The sequence below is a fragment of the Stegodyphus dumicola genome, chromosome 9 (genome assembly GCF_044657685.1).
Source record: "Stegodyphus dumicola isolate Sdum_Otavi_A_Nest chromosome 9, ASM4465768v1".
Classification (NCBI taxonomy): domain Eukaryota; kingdom Metazoa; phylum Arthropoda; class Arachnida; order Araneae; family Eresidae; genus Stegodyphus; species Stegodyphus dumicola.
Genome location: NC_140776.1, coordinates 146,247,157 through 146,253,613, shown reverse-complemented (window position 1 = coordinate 146,253,613; position 6,457 = coordinate 146,247,157).

Here is a 6,457-nt window from a genome sequence, read left to right as displayed (position 1 = left end):
ACAGACTTCGTTTCCTTCTATGAATCTAGTGAATCCGTTTGAGCTCTACATCAGACATTTCCTCCGCAATTTCTTATTCACATCTTTCATGGAAATGAAAAGATGGCCTTAGTTCATATTAAAACAACTTTAATTTTAAGCATATAAAAGCTGCATACGTCTTTTTCTTTAAGATGAGCAGTTCATGATAAGCAGATTGTAAGCATTTGCTTTTGTATGATTATTTTTGGTAAGCTGAATGTACATAGGTGACTTGATACAGATCATTTGCAAAAGGAACTGGTCTATGATACATACAGACTGTAATTTTAGTAATAATTGTCAGTGTTGTGTTGTTGTTGTGACTTATCTCACTTGTCTGACAGTAACATAAGCACAAGCACACGAAATTCTTCGTGGCAAGGAGTGCAAAATTGCATCTGTCTTTGGCAAGAGCCTGGAGCACCATACAGGTGAACGTACAACTTTGCTTAGTTCCGCCCCCCAGTTTATAAGTGTCTGTAAATAAACGAACAAATTATTGTAATTTGAGTATATATAATCTGTTAAGAAAACATGTGTGTGATTTTTATCCAAATAGTCTGCTTATAGTATAAAAACTTATACCAATATGTACAAAGTGTCAGAGGGAAAATTATTCGAGGACATATTCTGTAAGTGAAAATTGTTCAAAAATCGGGAAATTAGATTCCACGTTTACTGGAAACAACATATTTAGCAAAAACAATTTGCAGCCTTCTCGTGTTGATTAATGTTTTGTGTTACTTTTTAAGCTTAGCAACTTAATTTTTTAATTAAAAAAATCCTATGTGTATTTGCTTTTAGTTTAAAATATTCCACAAATTGTGAACTGCACTGAAATGAGGAAACTGAAAGGTCTTGAGTTTGTAAAGCATACGAGCGCCATCTGTCTGACAAGAAAGACATCTTCCTGAGGACCGTTCTCATGCGAACTGTCTTATATATTTGTTACACAAGGGAAAACTTCAAAAAGACCGACATCCTTTAGAGCTTTCTCTTTATGCTTATGATCTTGCCTTTCAGAATTAAAATTCGTGTTTCCAAATTTGATGCACTTTGAAACAATAATTTCATATTTACGTGCATTCAAAACTGAAGTAAAGTAAACTACCATACCGTTATATGCCACGCAGGTATTAACTATGATTCAAACTGCCGCTTTTCAGAGCTGGAACCACACTGTAAAAAGAAACAAAATTATTTGTAAAAAGAAACAAAATTATTTCTAAACAATTTTGTAGCTATCCGCTCCAAACAATTTGCTAAAATTTAAAGGCTTATCCATAAATTATTTTGAGAGTTGAAGCAAACTACCTAACGTTTTCAATAAAGTACAGGTGTTTTTTTCTTCAAGCGGTGGTATAACTATCAAAGTCCTAAGTCATAAAAGTCCCACTAAAGTCATAAAAACTATTACTTCGTTCACACCTGTGGAATATAATTTAAGCTGTAGGCCAATAAGAGAACGTAAAGTTTGGCATGCGGGAATGTGCAATTGATTTAGCGAAATCGTACAGTGGCTTTTTAGCTCGTGTTGGCACTTCTATAATTTCTAGAGACATTAGGTTTTTTTTTTTTTTTTTTTTTTTTTTTTTTGAAGCAGGAGTCATGAAAAATGAGTAACGCTCTCGCCGGGAATCGAACCACGGACTTCTGGAATACGCGTCCAGCGTGCAGGCCACTACACCACGAAGGCATGCTAAGAAGGCGGGAGAAATACCTAATAGAGTGACCTGTCCCAGCTTCGTTATATTTCGTTTTTAATGGAGGCGCGGCTCAAAGAGTCTACTATCGCCAGCTTCTCAAGAAGACTTTCTGCTAAAAAGTATGTTAAACGTCTTCAAGCTGAAAAAACACATTCCAAAAATCATGCCTTCTTTAGAATTCAAGCCGAATTCCCAATGCCAACATGCCAGAAAATTGTTCCTAGCTGTGCTTCGTGCTCATTTAGACCTTATGCATATTTTGCTTCTAGGAAATTTGCATTCGCGCCTGGTAATCGTAGGGTATAGTGAGGGATGTTTCTACTTGCAATTGTTGTTGTTGGCTATTAGTAGTGCTTGAACAGGCAAGGTTTTTATGGTCTGACATAAAATTTACAAAATTCAAAAATAGTGCGTTTTCAGTCACCGTTTTAAACTAGTGTTACAATTAAGCTGCATTCTGCACAAAATAAACTTTCCTTTCTGATTCTTTTCAAAAGTTTTCATTTAATTCACGTGAAAGGAATAACATGCCTATACAATCACAGAAAATTAATAAATTTTATAAAAATTATTATTTTGAATATCTTAAACGAAAAATATAATAGCTGAAGTTTCGAAGGCAGGGGGGATACAGGGAAAATAAATAGCTGTGTAATTTAATGCATCATAATTTATAAAACATTGCAATATCAAAAACATAAAACTTAAACATTTCAGTATTCCATAAACGATCTTAAGTTTCACATTTCATAAATTCTGTTGTGCAACACTGTCAACATTTGTGGTAGTCCATAGAAAATTGTCTCAAACAACAGAAAAAGTTGGCTTCAAATGAGCATAAACTGTTTTAAAGTTTATTTAAAATTTATAGTTTTCCGATTTTGATAATTTATTTACTTTTGTAAAATTATTTTAGAGTATTTGACATAAATCCATTAATGAGCACAGATAACTAAAAGTCACCTCCTGGACAAAGATTTCACAGACCACAATTTTTACAAACAATATGTTAAGAGCTGAGATAACTTTTATCTTAGCTTTTAATATATTATTTAATTATAAAATACATATTGTTACTTTTTTTTTCTTTTCTGACACCAGCTGTTACGTTATTTTCTTACTTCACGTTCGCATGGGGTTCGTGTGAATAACGACGACACTTGATGAAGTATCGAAACACGCTTTACTGGCCGGTATTAATCAGGACAGCTCCAAAATATCGTTTACAGTCGTCGAACTGTTATAAACACGCTGACACGATCAGCGACACAGCTTTCAGGTTATCAAGGTATCACGGTGGAGACAGCTTCACTGCAAAGCACCAGAGTAAAGCTCCCGACTCTGCTTGGTCGTTCTCGGAACTCCACGTACTCTCCAGGCTACAACTCGCGATGCACTCGACGACGCACAGAGCACAGCTCCCGACTCTTCGGTTCAGTCGTTCCCGGAGCTCAACGCGCTCTCTCGACGATGCACTAAAAGACTCCTTCGGTGCACTCGACGACCCACTCGGCACTCGCTGGCCATCTGTCAACTCGATCGTCTCCGCACGGACTAACTAGATGAGACGCACTAACTAATTCGCACTCCACGAGGCCCACTCTGACCCGCCTTCTCGACAAGGCACACTCTAATTGACTGTGGACCAACAGGGTTTATATAACTTTCGACTTGTGTTCGAGAACATTCTGGGCTAAACTGGTTCCAGAAGATTCTCCATCCGTCTATGGCATATCGCCAATTTTGTCGCCAAATGGGCTATTTATCGCCAAATGTGGCAACCCTGTCTTCCCTAGCCATTTTATGGCAACCCTAAAACTGCTTTGCGGGGAAGCCATCTTACCACACCTGTGCATTTCATAACAATATATACATATATAATTAATGAAAAATTAAAGCAACGGTGATTTAAAATAGAATAGAAGATGTATATTTAAAGAGCCATCGAATCACAACAGACTATATTTATAAAATAGCAGTATTTGTTAACAGTAATAATTGGCAACAGAGAACCATACTAAGTGATAGCATGCGCTTTTTACCGTACTGGTTTTACAAAGTGCTTCTAGTAGTTCTGAGCATTTAGGTAATTTTCATACGGCATCACAGTGAATTTTGTAAGAAGAGTTTTTTAAAATAAAAAGTAGAAGGGAACAACGGCACAATTCACTGATGTGATGTCAATTTTTTCCACCATGTCTGTGTCTTATTATACACGCTAAGTGAGTCTTATTATACACGTTGAGAGAGCCTTATTATACACAAGTGAGCCTCGTTATACACGTTGTTAGTCTCGAATTTGTGATGGCCGTTTCCTCTATAGCAATAATTATTGTATACACGTTGAGCGAGCCTTATTATACACAAGTGAGCCTCGTTATACACATTGTTAGTCTCGAATTTGTGATGGCCGTTTCCTCTGTAGCAATAATTATTGTGTACATTTATCATTATTGTCTATTATCGGTATTTGTCCTTATGATTTTTTCCCTGCTACTCAGCACTGTTGAAGTGTATGTGGTTTTTTAATTTCGAGACAAGAATATATTTTTAATTAAGAAGTCTTCATCGCTTTGGATTGCATTGTGGGTAGTATAGCTTGATAACTGGTTTTGTAAGTTTGAAACTTCAGCTGATTGCGCCTGGTCTTTCCCCGTTGTTTCGTGAGCGTAATATCAGTATTACCTCTGTGGTGCACTTTTGGTAATGAATTCCGTGATGAGAAGCTAAATGACAGATATTTCCGATAAATGCTTCAGATTTCCATTTGAAAAAATAAAAGCCAAAGAAAACTTCACGATTTTGAAGAAAAGTGAAACGCAAGCAGAAGCATTATACTATGCTGATAGCGATGCCACAGTAAGGAAGCTAGGAACACGTATTAATGTTTAAGTTACAAAATCTGTCAGTAATACTAATATCCCCCCCCAAAAAAAAAATTGAAAGCTTTCAGATTTTACAGTATGACCAAAGGGACATTTTTTTTTTTTTTTACATAAAATTCAATTCAACAGTAATATCGCAAAATAATTTTAAAATGAGCATATTTTTAGAATTTCAGATATACGGTCTTGCGCGCTGGAGATAAAAATGTCTTTTTTTTTTTTTTTTTTTTTTTTTTTTTTCGTTCAGTGTTGCTATTCCTCGTTTTGAAATCGTTGAGTTTGTTTATCAAAAATTCTTTAATGTTTGACAAAATATGAAATAGATAATAAAACAAATTCCAAATTAGGACATATTCAGTGGAGGATTATATTATTCAAAATTTGATTGCTCTTGGTACCGTTGTTTTATCACTGTTACAAAATTAACCTAATATTTTTATTTTCTTTAAACGTTTTTATTTCAAGTGAAATATCAAAATTCAGCTAGCCTTTTCTTTGCAGCATGACTGTATTTCCGATGTTTGACGAGCATTCAGAAAACTAGTGTAACTCAATTAAGAGGCCACACGTAAATGAACACTGTAATATCTTTTAAAATAACATTTTGTATATCTCAGAATATATCTTTTACATGTCATAGAATACATCTATTTTCGCCGCTCGTTCTAAGCGCGCTGTTAGTGTAACGTTGAGTTGCAGAGTGCTTGTCACAAACGATAATTATGCGGAAAATTTTAAAGACTCTGTTCTTAACAACCACAATGCGAGAAACATGCATACATTTATACAGATTCTTTATTATTTAATTTATTTAAATATAATACAGGGCTGTAATATTTAGTGGCAACAGTTGGAAAAGTGAATCAAAGCAAAATGCTAAAACGAAATTAATAGCCCTTCTGGGTGAAGGCCCATTGGATTAATAATAATTTAAACAAAAAAATGAAAAAGCATGAATTCATGTATTTCTTATGTCTTCAGAAAAGTTATTAAGAGCGTTTAAAAAGTTTAGAAATTATTTTATAAGACTCTTAAACTACTTCTAATCTTAGATAATTGAGTTTCAAACAATTTTTTCCAAAAAAATTAATTCACTTTGTAAGATTTTAAAACAAATATTATTGTTTAAAATTTCTACCTTTTATTATTTCGCTTCTTCTCTACACTTTCCAGTTGGGTAAATTAACGTTCGTTTTTATATCTGAAATGTTTGATACAAAATCTCCTGCATTTGGGCATTAAGGACACAGTTATAGCCTTAGGTCTTCCTTAAGGTTGTCATTATCTTGATTTTTCTTTCCTTTAATTTCTTCTAAATGTGATTATAACTTTATATTTTCATCAAGTATTATTCCTAGGCATTTCAATCGCAAAAAAGTGTTTATGTTTTTGCTTTCTATTTAAACACTTAAACAACTTGTTTGTTTTCACGAGGTTTATGGAATACCAGTGCTATAGATTTTTTTTCCTAAGATTTCTAATTTTTGATTTGCATAGAGTTTTTTCAAAATCCTTAGTATTTCTGGTTCCTTTCTTTTCAAGTAGGTCTCTGGCATGTTACTTGGTAGCAAAATATCACGTCTTGGCCCCCCCTTAGAAATTAATATGACCTAAAAATGTAATACAATTGAGTAATCTGACCATATTTGCAAAAAGATATTTTTAAACGTAGTGTCCGTAGCTCAGCGCTAAGTATAAAATTTCTAAAGAGTAGCTTGCTTAATTTTTTTCTGTCTTGCAGTTATTATGCATGATTACACGATTTTTGTTTTTGAAATACGAGGAATTACCTTTAAAGCACTTCGTATTTTTGAGTGCATTGAGGACTACTAGCAATCAGATTGA